At 42.1% G+C, this 13514-nt stretch overlaps 1 protein-coding gene and 1 pseudogene across 2 annotated transcripts in view; one reads left to right on the forward strand and one right to left on the reverse strand.

Annotated features, from left to right (window-relative positions):
• LOC111148328 (mutated in colorectal cancers) overlaps window positions 1-13514 on the reverse strand; it is a 412174-nt gene that overhangs the window by 125782 nt on the left and 272878 nt on the right. The gene's annotated exons all lie outside the window — the stretch shown is intronic.
• On the forward strand, window positions 6107-6284 carry LOC111148329 (annotated as a pseudogene).

The raw sequence follows: 13514 nt of genomic DNA on the forward strand, positions 1-13514 counted from the left end.
TTTTTTTTTTTTTAAGATTTTATTTATTTGGGGGCACCTGGGTGGCTCAGTGGGTTAAGCCGCTGCCTTCAGCTCAGGTCATGATCTCAGGGTCCTGGGATCGGGCCCCGCATCGGGCTCTCTGCTCAGCAGGGAGCCTGCTTCCTCCTCTCTCTCTGCCTGCCTCTCTGTCTGCTTGTGATCTCTCTCTGTCAAATAAGTAAATAAAATCTTTAAAAAAAAAAAAAAAGATTTTATTTATTTGACAGTGAGAGAGGGAACACTAGCAGGGGGGAGTGGCAGAGGGAGAAGCAGGTTCCACATTAAGCAAGGACCTCAATGCGGGGCTTGATCCCAGGACCCCCGGATCATGACCTGAGCAGAAGGCAGATGCTTCATGACTGAGCCACCCAGGCACCCTGGAACCGGGTATTTAAAGCGACTGATACATCAAGGAAGAGCTCCCCCTCTCCCACAATAACAGAGTGAAAAAGGTACAGAGAACTCTCCCCTCCAATCACAATGGAAGAGATCTAACCTCCCTTTCTAGATTTAAAGCAATTTCTCCTGGGGCAGACACACCTAACGTACAGCATCGGTTCGCTCTTTCAATTCACATCTCAAAAGAAACTAAAATTATTCAGAAATTGCCTCCTGTCTCGGGATTCTTTTTCAAAATTACAAAGTTAACCTGCCTCATTCCAGATTTTACATTCTTTTGAGCAACAGATTCATGTTCACAAAGAAAAAGTGGGAGCATCTCAAATCATTTCCTGCGGACTCACAGAGCTGGAGAGTTTCCTTGTAAAGCAACAAGGTTAAGGTGACTTTCCTCTAGTCATTTCACATGCCTAGTGTGCATTAAGCCTCGGACAAGTCCTGGCAAGCCGATCTGGAGCTTATATGGGGTGTAGTACACGCTCACTTCAACATGGGAGCCGGGGAGCCTTAAGGAATTGTTAACTTGAAATGTGGACTGTTACAGTTTCGCTGAATATGTGTTCTTTTTTTCCTAATAAATTCCAGATGGTAAGAGTATCTTCATATCCATTCAGACCAGTGCTTTACATGATCTGTTCTTTGAAACCTTCTGAAAAAACATGTATTTCTTTCTCCCACTGCATTTTTGGGACAAAAACACAGTTATTCATGTACTTTTTAAGAAAAAAATAAACTTTAAAAAAAAGATCAGCCATGCCCCATACGTTAAGTGATTTCCCCAGAAATACCTTAATAGAGTACTTGGAAGGATAAAGCTATGCTAGGAAAGATGCTAATATAAAGCAGACCTCGCCTACGGTGAGTTCAAATTCCAGAATATACCATATGCACAAAACTCTTGCGGTTTCTGGAATTCCAAATCTCCAAGTTTGAATAGGGTGCAGGCCACAGCAACCTAAGCTTCTCTTCTGTGTCTGTGGTTTTTTTATGAAGCCTTCTTAGTGGATGGGGGGTAGGGAAGAGGACAAAGGACTAGAGCTAGAGAGGGGAGAGCAACACGGGCACCAAAGACTTGGCAATGCTAATTCTACATACTGCATTTTATCCCTTTAAGTCTATAAAGCAAAGACTCCTTGGGGAGCCTAGGTGGCTCAGTGGGTTAAAGCCTCTGCTTTTGGCTCGGGTCATGGTCCCAGGGTCCTGGGATCGAGCCCCGCATTGGGTTCTCTGCTCCGCGGGGAGCCTGTTTCCTCCTCTCTCTCTCTGCCTGCCTCTCTACCTACTTGTGATCTCTGTCAAATAAATAAATAAAATATTTTTTAAAAATAAATAAAGCAAAGACTCCTTGAGTTTGGGTTAGACTAATAACTAAGAAAACAGACAAGGCGAGGCCCCTTGTACCTCCCCCTCCCCAGTCCCCCCGCCCCAGAGCATCCCAAGTTCCTCCCCGTAAAGAAATTCTGGAATTGTCACCATCCCAGATGCCTGGTGGAGAAGGAGGATACTGATTTGATTTGGTTCTGTAGACAAGAAGGGAAGAGGGAAAGGGGAAAAGAATTCAGTCCAAAGGACAAAGGGAAAGGAAAACTAAAATGGACATGCTATATACATGAAGGCAGCCATTAGTTCTGAAGGAAGCCAAGAAATCCAGAAGGAGAAAGGAAAAAGGAAAGTAAGGAAAGAATCATGATGAGAATTAGCATTATACGTTTAAAAAAAAAAAAAAATGGGAGGGGGGGGAAAAAAAAACGAACCAAAACCAAGCTCACAGATGCACAGAACAGACTGGTGGATGCCAGAGTGAGGGGAGAGAGTGGGGGAGGGGATGGGTGAAATGGGTGGAGGGAGTCAAAAGGTACAAACGTCCGGTTATAAAATAAATTAAGTCCCGGGGATGTGACGCACAGCATGGTGACTGTCCTTAACAAAACAGTAGTGCATATTTGAAAGTTGCTAAGAAAGGAGAGCCTAAAAGTTCTCATAACAAGAAAAAAAAAACACTCCATAGTCATGTGTGATCACGAGTGTTAAATTAGACATGGTGCTGATCATTTTGCAATACATTCAAATATTATATATTTTACACCTGAAGCTAACATAAATAAGGTTGTCTATCAATTATACCTCCTTTTTTTTTTTTTTTCCAAAAAATGTGCCATTTGAAAGACTTCCCGCAGGATCACTCCTGCAGCTAGATGTGTCGAAGCCTTATCTCGCCTCATCTCCTCTAATGCCAACCCCACCCCCTCCCAGAAGCACACCGAGGAGCGTTCATACTTAGATAATTGGGTATAGTTGAGTTGTGGACTAAGAAACAGCTTGAGGTTGTTCTCAAAAAAGAATTCTCTCATTCAGACCTGGTCGAACAGCTCAGGTGCAGAGCCAAGGGGGTTCGTGTTCAAGTTCAGATATTCCGTGCAGGTCACATTCTGGCCACGGGGAGACACAAGGGCGGGTTTCTTAAAATGCACTGACTTGCTCTCCTCCCCGTGCCAGATCACCTTTTGAACTGCTGTGGGATGACCTAGGAGAAAAATAGAAAGCTCCGCAGCCAGGCACTCCTGTGTGAGTGTAGGGAACAATCAGAGGGCTGTGTGGAAAACAAAATGCCTCATTTCTTTAATAGTAGCTATTCAGGCAGCAAGAGGCAATTCAAGGACTAGTCAGCAAAGCGCGCTGCTTGGGAGACAGGCATAAATGATACCATGCGATCCTCCCCAGCAGTTATACATTGCCCAACTTCACTTTGGTTAAATAATGCACTTTGTTCCGGGGAGGACAAGTGTATACTACCTTGGCTATAGCTACCACGATAGAATGAGATGGATCTATCCCACATCTCAACTAAAATGAGGAATTTTTTTTTATAAATTGCACACAAAAAAATTTTTCTTGAAAGCGCAGGATCATGGACAGGCTGGTCTTCATGGCAGGAAATAATTAATGTGGCATCCACATTAATTTTTTTCTTTCTTGCCTCCCAGCAGCTACTTCTTTTAAACAAGGACAAGTGGAGCCCCAGGATGTACCTGGTCCCGTTATTTCTTTCATTTTTTTTTTCTCCTCCTTTCTGTCAATGTACTTTATTTCTACCTTAGGACAGAAACATCCTTCTCTTGTAGGATTGGGCAGTGTGCAATTTTCCCACCTCTCGGGCAGGAAGCCATATTGCTGAAAATTTGATGAAACACAACCACATGAATGATGGGAAGCTCACTGCTTTTTGTGTGTGCCTATAACTCAAGTACCTCAGGGCCCAACTTCTATCTACCCCCCACCCCTCCTGTTGCTTATCTGTGCTGTGGAAGCTAATATTCACCATATCCACATCCCACAGATACTGGGGAGAGAGGAAAATGTTTAGATAAAGGTTATAGGTCATAAGCACCATAAAAATGTTACAGGATACAGTTCAAGGGGAGTATTTACTGACTTTTATATTTAACTCCTCCTACTTGGGTCTTCAAAATTCATCTCTCACACACTTTACGTTGCCTCTGTCATAGAGTCTGTGAAGAAGTGACGTGGACGACAGCTTCTTTGATAATGAAGTCAGAGGTTACAGTGTAAGTGAGCACCTCTGATGTGTTCTCTTCCACCAAAGAGCATGAAGGAGAAGGGATCTTAAGGATGAGACTTGAAATTTGAGGGTCAGGATCCACATATTGCCAAATTACGTGCCATATGGTTATGCTAATAGGAGTCTCCTGATGTCAGGTCTCCTACAGCAAAGTAAAGGTGTCTGGCCCCCACACTGGCAACTCTGAATTCTGAATGGACACTTCACTGAAGTATTGGGAATGACCGCCGCTAAAGCTGTGGCTTCAAACATGTCAGGTGCTCCTGCGGAGCATTTCTGCTCTGTCTGGGCATTTGGCCATGACCTCAATGAATCACAGAAAGTGAGTTCCTGCAAATTCACTCAGATATCTGCTTTCACACAAAACATCCTATCACAACTTCGTACATCCACCAGGAAGCTCCCGAGACAAATTCTGCAAGGTGTAACCACAGCATGGTCCAAGGTAATCTCCTATCGGACAGGGAGCCATTTTCTGAACTCTGGAGACTAAAGGAAGAAGCACAGAAAGTAGAGTGGTTTCATCACTTGGGTACCAATTAGTCTGCATTCCTGTCCCAAAATGTATTAAGGTCCTGTCTCACAGTTAGCTAACAAGGGCAAAAATGCACAGACAAGCAGAAGGCGGAAACCCCCTTTACCCAGAAAATGTAATCAGTGACTCTATGTCCCCTATCATTTCATAGTGGTTCTTGGGCAGCCTCCAAGAAAAGCAGCAGCCATCGGGAAGGAATTCTCCAGAAACTGTGAGGTTTCAAGGCACAAAGCATTTCAGAGAGATCTGTTTGTCAACCGAGGAGCCATGGAACTTGGCAGTAACTGACACCGTTGTCGGAAGCCCCACCTAAGGAAGGCCCTCCCTTCCCTGCCTCCATGATCGATCTACCATCAGCTGAAATTTGGCCTGAGAAAATAAAATGGAAAGCTACTCAAATGTGGCAGATGGACTTCAGGCACTGTGGGAACCTTAGAAAGAAAAGAATTATTTACGGAAAGGATTCTATATGAAAACACACCGGATACTTTTCTCCAGTCAATGAGTGGAAGACAACAGAGACATGTACCAGTGGACAATTTATACCAAATGAACATAATTCAGTTCAAACAATCCAGGTGCCTGACTTAATACTGATGACCAAATTCCACTTACAAATGAGACAGGATTCAGAGCTGAATGGTGCAGTTTCTGCCCATATGACCACAAAACAACACAGGTAAACATCTCAGGTGTCATTATCATCTCTTTCAGATTATTTAATAGCCTAGGTAAGGTTTTGGAGGTGATTATAGCTTCTTCAGCAATTCATGTGGATACAGAATAACCTTCATCTTCCTTTCATTCCATATGTGGTCACATACTTCCTGTAGGTTTAGAGCTCAGAAATCTTTACTTCCCATGTACAGAGCTTCCTAAGTAATCTCGTTGGCATAAAAAGGACCAGAGGTGGCAAATATAAGAATCTGCTCTTTCTCCACACCTCCTAAACATTGACAGATCCCAGAGGAAACCTACAAGAAAGAAGACTTCACCCATGGCCATCTGTCCTATCTTGATGTCATTACCTATGTGCTGGATATATCATAATTTAACCAACAACTGGTTACTGGATGTGTGAACAATTTCCCTGGTTGTATAATGCTGCAGTGAAGAATGTTAGGCAAATTCCTGAAAATAGAATGATTTGTCCAAAGCCTCTGAATGTGAAGTTGCTTCCCTCACAAAAGCCGAGGAAAAGCTACTGCAGTATATACTTCTGCCAGGTATATCTATTTTGCTTTCCTTCCAGCAAATCTAGGTAGACCATGTAAAAATTCCTTCCGCCAATATGGTTCCAAAATGATTTTTGTCTGTTTCCTTGATTATTTGAGGCTAGGTTTTTTTCCCCTAAGTTTATTAGACATGTGGCTTTACTTTCCTAATCGCCTGTTCATGTTCTTTGCCCATTTTGGCAGGATGTTGACTTCTTAGAATTTGAAGGGTATTATAGATACTCATCTTTCACCATATGTATTTGAAGTTATTCTTTCCTAGTTGACTGTTCTGTTCACCTTTTAACTTATATAGCATTTTTGGGCAGAATTAGTGCCTTCTGCAAGATTGAAATCATGGCAGGTCCAGAAATTGATGCCCAATCCCATTTCAGTGGTATCAAGAAATATTTCAACTCTTATACTCTCACAGGTAGAATGAATTGTGTGTACTGGCCACATATGGAAGCACTGAAGTATCAGATCATACTTCAAGTTAAGGTCTAAAAATATAACAGCTGTGAAAGCAACATAAGTGGATTTTAACCTGTACCCCATCTGTTAAGTTCCCATGCCTGGAGAAGCTAATGTCAACTCATCGTGTGATACTCAATTTACACAATTAATTATGAACTTGGAAAAAAATTATATAGCTTTTTTTGTATCTATGTTTTATATTATTAAGTTGTCTCCATAAATCTTCTTTGCAGATTTTTTTCCCTGTTTGTTCAGAAATTTCTTCTCTACTCTAGTCAGAGAGTTACCTACATTTTCTTCATTTTTTAAAATATGGTCATTTTAAAAACCTTTATCCTGTACGGAATTTTATTACATAAATTACCAATCCAAATTTGTTTTTACTTAACAATTGTCCTAGTACTACTAAATAATTAAACCCCTACTGTTCTTATTGCAGCCATTATGATACAACAAAATCCTCTTTATGCTATTTTAAATGACGGTATTTTAATGTTTAATGTTACATTAAAACATCCTGTTTGTTTTTCAAAAATATTTTAGCTATTTATTCTTTGGATAAAATCACCATGAAGATTTTTTTTTTTTTTTTTAAATCACGAAGGGCTTGAATGAGAACATTAAACATTAAACTTCCACTCTCCCCATCTCCACCCCCAAAGTCAGTGAGTCATGTGTAAGCCTGCTAAAAACATGTAGTGGCTCTCCTTAATCCAGATGCAAATTCCTCGAGGACAAACACATGCCTGTTTTTTCCTCAGGGTATCTTATTCCCAGCAGCTATTCCAGGGCAAGCACACATATAGTTAATGAATGAATAAAATCCAAGTGGCCTAGAATTTTTTTTTTTTTTTTTTTTTTTTTTGGTCTTGAGTATGTTATTTGGTTTAGTCTCTCTAACTGGAAATAGCTAAAACAACACTCTAACTCTGAATGCCCTTGTAGCAAAGGTGTACAAGGGACTTACAGGCCACTGCGCCAAACTATGATCAATGGCATAATGAATCCAAAGATGGAAACCTCCATAAATTACTGCAATAGCGACACAAAGGGCAAAAGAAAGAAGAGGGTAACACTGGGATATATGAAGATGGACTAAAACCACAGAGTAGGAATTTATGCTTGAGAACTATAGAAACCTTACTAGAGTGGGGTCCCCTTTATATCATTGTCATGGAGGAGTAGAGCGGTCAGCAAACTGCTTTTAAAAAGTCCTGGGGGTGGGGAGGGAGTCCTTGGAGCCAATGCTAAGAAAGATTAAAGACATTTAAAGAATAATGGCTCAGGACATGGGTAGGTAGAGAGAGAAGCAACCTGGGGCCAAAAGATGACCTGACTCAGGCAGGGCTCCTGACCCATCCTTTCTTCCCAATACCTTGGTGAAGGGACTCAACTAAGAAAAATCAACCAGCTGGTGGATGCTGGAAGGAATGATGTGAATTGTGCCCAGCCTACTGGTAAGGATCACTTGCATTATTTAGGATATCCAGGAAGTACCTCTTCTGACTTGATTTACTAGTTTTAGGATCTATTTACAAAGATACTATAGCAATGTAATAATGACATTGAACTAATAAACAAGCAAAACAGAGACCGCTCATCTACAAGGGAGCGAATGAATAAACTGGCATATCCGTATTTTGCAGCTTTGAGGAAGAATGAGATCTCCTGGAGATCTTAGAGAACCATGATATATTGGTAAGTCTGAAAGAAGTTAAAGGAGAATGCAGACAGTCTGATCTATCTCTATAAAGATGTTTTCCATATTTGTATATATGAGCATAGATGGGTACTGAAGAATAAACACTGAGTTCTTAACATGCATTAAGGAGGAAGATGGAAATACCTGGAGGTAAAGGGACAGAGTTGGCTTTTGCATGCGATGCTTCCATAGCATTTTGACTTGTTAAAATGGGTGCATATAGCTTTTGTGCCTTGAAAGGGAAGGCTAATAAATTGTTATTCTTGAAAATAAATAGACGTATCAACAAATTTTGAAAAATGGATATTAACAATGCAAATGTAAAATTATCTCAGAATTATCAAATGTAGAACAAACAAAATAATGAACCCCATTAGAACATACTTGAGACAGCCAAGCTTTGATGACTCAAAGCTGGAAAGAGGTTCTACAATTAGTTTCCCTTTGATTTCAGGGACTCATTTATTCTGCTTATCTTAAGACAGAGCTAATAGACCAAATGATTTTGAAAAGTCCTAAATGGTTCTCAACATTTGGGTATATTCCAGGAAGACTGAGTTAATTTAGCTATTCACAGAGTGGCACATTTGACAGGGAAAATGCAAATCAGATTACTATAGTTGGTGTTCAATTAGCCACTCAAACTGCAGAGGAAGCAGTGACAGAGAAGTAGAGATGAGGTTATATTCACCATAATTTATTTGACTTTTGAAAGCCTTGTTCAACCTGCTCAGGAAAATATTAAGGAGGTTGTATGAAATGGCAAATTTCCTATGGAGTAATGGGGAATAAATTAAAGATCACATGACAGTCCTTAGAATATACTTTAAAATATCGTTAACCCTAAGAAAGAGATAAAATGGTCCCCAGTCAACTATCCCTAGAGTATTTTTCATGTTTTCAACCTGAAGGTCTTAACCCATGAACCACTCTAGAAATAAATTTAGGTTGTTACGATCAGCATAGGTCTAGATTCAAAAAAGGAAAAAAATAAACCAAGTTTGAAAACCACCGCATTAAATACTCCCTTTTTTCCTGCCCCCATTCCTATTCCTACTCCTAACAGCAGGAGCAAAACACTTTCAAGTCTGTTGGCCACATCCTGTGCTGATTTTCAAGGAGCTGATTTTGCCATTTAAAAAAAAAAAAAAATCAAGTTCAAGTATCCATTAGAAAAGTAAAGAGATAATTCTATTTTCTCCACCTCACAACAAAGTGTTTGTTATAACAGGTAAGTGCTTTGCGTTTGGATCTCTGAGAAATAATTCCCCAATTCCCTTTTGTTGTATATTAAAATGCCAGGTAAAAATAAGGCAGTTACAACAATAGAGATGTAAGGCTGGGCTCAGGCTAGGTTCTGAAGGGTTGCAGCAACAGCCCGGCAACCAGCAGCAACAGCTAACAGCGAACTCTCAAATCGGAAAAGTTCCTTCTTGCGTGCGCAGCTGGCACGTGCAATTCCAAAAACTACTATTGTCAGCACAGTTCTCGGGGGGAATGACATCTGTTGCAGCTCTACCACAGGCCTCACACACAAGTGAAACACTGATCTCAAACCCAGCAGCCATGGTGACAGCTCTCCTGTACCTCAGACCTGTACATCCAGCTGCCAGCAGACCTCTGTGTCCAGGGATAAGCTCACCCCCTTCCAAACTCAACCTGTCTTCTTCCCTCGCAAAGTCAACCCAACCCATCCCCCCATCACCGTGCTGGCCTGCTGGCTGCTTCAGCCCAATGAGCCAGGTTCTTCATGCCTTTTTGCCTATGCCAGAGACATGGGCATTCTTTTTTGAATCCTTCCTCCCTATTCCTCACTCTTAGCATTAGTTCCTGTTGATCTTACCTCGTAAGTCATTCCGGAAACTGTTTGCTCCTCCCCATGCTGGCTATCACCATTCTAACTGAGGATGCCGTTGTTCCCCTGGACGGCTTTACTGGACTCTGCGGCCTCTGGACTTCTCTCCCAACTGCTCTCCAAAGCCAGAGCCGACACTCTAAATGCAATTCTGAGTATTGCGAGTCACTTCTTTTGCTGAAAGATCACTATAAACAGCAACAATCCTTCAGTGACTTTCCTTAGATCTTAGGTAGAGTCCGAATTTCTCAATCTGGCCTGAGAACCACACCCTTCCCTCCCTGCCCCAAATCTATGTTCTCTGGCCATATTGAACAGATAGCAGATAGCAGTTCTCCATGTACGTTGCAACCCCTGCCACCCACCCCATGCCACTTAACCGCACATCTCACTAGGGTGGTTTCTGAAAGGTCTTCTTGAGTCCTAGGGGGCACCGCTCCCACGTGCCCTTCCTCCTTCCTACCGCAGCATCTACCTCACTACCCAGAGGCTCCATTTCTTGGGTCTCCTCCTCTAGATCCCCCTGAGGAACAGAATTGTGTCTGACTGGTTTACAACACCCATCACTGTGCCTGGCACACAGCAAATGTGGAATGTGTGTATGGTGGAGATAAGAATTACTCAGTTCCCCTGTGCGGGGCAATGGAAACTACGGGAAGGTTAACCGGGCATTGGAGGGCCCTCGTGGGACTTGTATAGTGACGCAGTGTGGACTTCCAGCAGTGGCTAGGGAAGCCATAAAGCCTCTGTGCATAAAGGTGCACAGAGATGGAAAACCTACAGCTAGAGGTTTGTGTGTCGGCCATACAATTGTAGAACGTGAACATTAAAGTCAATTATGTAAGCCTGCTTGGGATTATGAACAATGTTAACATTAAATATACTTTACCTTTAAAACCACTTTATATAAAGAAATTACATTTTGAAAACCACAATTACACCAGCTATTAGATTTCTCTACGGTCCTTTCCATTCTTTAACCATGTGTGTTTTTTTTTTAATGGCTATAATCATAGTGTACATACATTGCTCATTTACTGTTATCTTGTATAGATTTTCCCAAGTGGGTGTAGAGGCTTCATATGTTTTTAATGACTGAGTAAATGTTATCAAGTAAATACTCAATTTTCTTATTCATATACAGGAAATTTCAGATCTTTACTAATTTAAAAAATGTAACATATATATAAAATGTTTATATGTACACTTTTTTTTTTTCCAAATCAGAACAGAGTTAATTTTTTTTCCCATTTCAGTGGTGACAAAGACCAAAGGAAGAAGAGATGCTGCTCAGAGAAGCAGGAATTCAGACAGGCAAGGCGCAAATAGAGTATGTTCTAGAAAGACCTGAGAAGAGCAATTCCAGAGTTACTCTTGGTCCTCAGTCAGTTAACTATGATGCCACCTTTCTGCTGTCCCTGTTCAAAAAGACAACATCCCAGTGGTGAGCGGACCATCTTGACATCTCAGCACCTAGTAGCTCTTCTAGCAAGATGGCTAAGTATCTCATTTAAACACGAAAGCCGTGACTGACAGCAGAGGACTCTGAACTTCCAGTAACTGAGGGACTAGGAGGCAAGAAGAAGAGCATACAGGGGAGGAGTGGCTACCACAGAATATTTATTTACGAGGAACACTGTGGGGAGCATAACCAAAGTAACAATATAATCTCTACCCAATCTGCCCACAGCGGCGGTCACCCCATAAGACTCCCTCCTCACCCCCAAGTCCGGTCCTGGCAGGGACGGCTGAATTTCCGCCAACAGCCCGCTACCTTCCTCAGTGGGCTTCCTATAATTAAAATTTGATGCAGCACTCAGGTAAATATTCTTCTCACACGACTGTCATCTTCTATCATTCTTGTGCTAACCTCAACAATTTTCCCATTCCACTTCCACTGTCAAGGAATAATAAAATCCTCCTGGATGTCTCATACTTAATTAATACGCTGTTTTCTTTTCCTCCCACCCTGGTAGCATGGATCCAGTTCTCGTGGAAGGCAGAGGGCATCTCAAGTCTCCCTGAAAACACGGAGCTGTCGTCTCAAGTCACTACAGTCCTGTGTCTGTCCATTCTATTTATTTTATCTCAAAAAAAAAATCTTGTAACAATATTCATACATCCTCTAAGAAGCTGTGCTATTGTTAAGCCTTGGATTTAACAGAGTTTAAAAATCAGAGGACAAATGGTCAACAAGTCGTACTTTACTGTTAAAAATGCTATATATCTCACGTGCCACTCCCCTCCCCCACACCTCTTCTGTGCCTCATTCAGTACCCTACAGAGACTCCTTAAGAACACAGTCTGTGCTTTCAGCAATAACTGACATCCCTGTAAATCCATGTAATGTTCAGAAAATAAATCCAGTGCTCTCTCTGCCCACAGAGTAACATTAATCTTATGAGCAGTAGTACAGAGCGTCCTCCCCTCTTCCCCGGCTCCCCTCCCCTCCCTCCATCTGCTTTAAGTAGGGCAAGTATTTTACTCACGTTAATTGTTTTGACAGATGAGGATCAACACTGCTTTAATCCATTTGCAGCCGAGCACTGCGTACATTTGTCTTCTCCAACGCTGTTAGAGACAAGTACTTTGGCTGTTAGGAACACGAGCTACTTCAGGGCCATGCTCAGGACTCTGAAGTGACCGGCTCTGGACTCCTCATGGAGGGAATCCAAGGGAAATTCTTCCTAAACCTGGTTCAAGGGTTTCGGGTTTTTAAGACTTGAAAAACTGTAGATGCAGGATTTTGTTAAATTAAGGCCAGTTGGATTCCATTGATCTCAGAAGTTAATGTAGTGCCTCATTTACTAATTAATTGTATGCATGTTCTCTAAAAGACAAAAGGACGTGGATAGAACTAGAGGGTATTATGCTTAGAGAAATAAGTCAGTCAGAGAAAGACAACTATCATATGATCTCCCTGATATGAGGAAGTGGAGATGCAACGTGGGGGGTTTGGGGAGTAGGAAAAGAATAAATGAAACAAGATGGGATCGGGAGGGAGACAAACCATAAGAGACTCTTAATCTCACAAAACAAACTGAGGGTTGCCGGGGCAGGGGGCGGGGTGGGGGCGCGGTGGCGGGTAGGGAGAGGGTGGTAGGGTTATGGACACTGGGGAAGGTATGTGCTATGAAGTGTATAAACCTGGCGATTCACAGACCTGTATCCCTGGGGCTAATAATACATTATATGTTAATTAAAAAAAAAAAAAAGCCGTGGCTGAGTTCAGTAAGATTTTACTCAAATTCGGCAACCGCCTTAGGAACTGTGAGCCTTCTGCAAGGATATACCACCTATTTCCATCTCACACTGGGGAGCACGAGAGCCCAGGCCTGCTGGTGTTTCCAAGAGCAGGGCCTTAGACGCAGGCACACCTGGGTTCAGATCCCAGCTCCGCCATTTGTCACCTCCATGCCCTGTGGCCGTGCGTATTGCAAGTATCCAATGATTTAGCACATGTAACACCCAGCCCGATACCGTCCCGAACCAAGGGCTTTGGGGTGTTCACTTAAGCTACTGCTATGCATTCCTACGTCTTGGTTTTGAATTCTCTGAAAAGTAGCTTCACGTGCTGTACTATGTGTTTCCTAGATATTTCTACTCCCACCTCGTGAGTGCAGCTGGAGAAGACGTCTACAGAGAACGAGCTCAGTGGTGGCCTGCCACCCTCCTCCCCCAATTCCAGCACAGATGCAGCTCATCACACCATCCTCCCTGAGCACTGTTTC

Source organism: Enhydra lutris, unplaced genomic scaffold (assembly GCF_002288905.1).
Source record: "Enhydra lutris kenyoni isolate GAN:26980312 unplaced genomic scaffold, ASM228890v2 scaffoldscaffold19, whole genome shotgun sequence".
Lineage (NCBI taxonomy): Eukaryota > Metazoa > Chordata > Mammalia > Carnivora > Mustelidae > Enhydra > Enhydra lutris.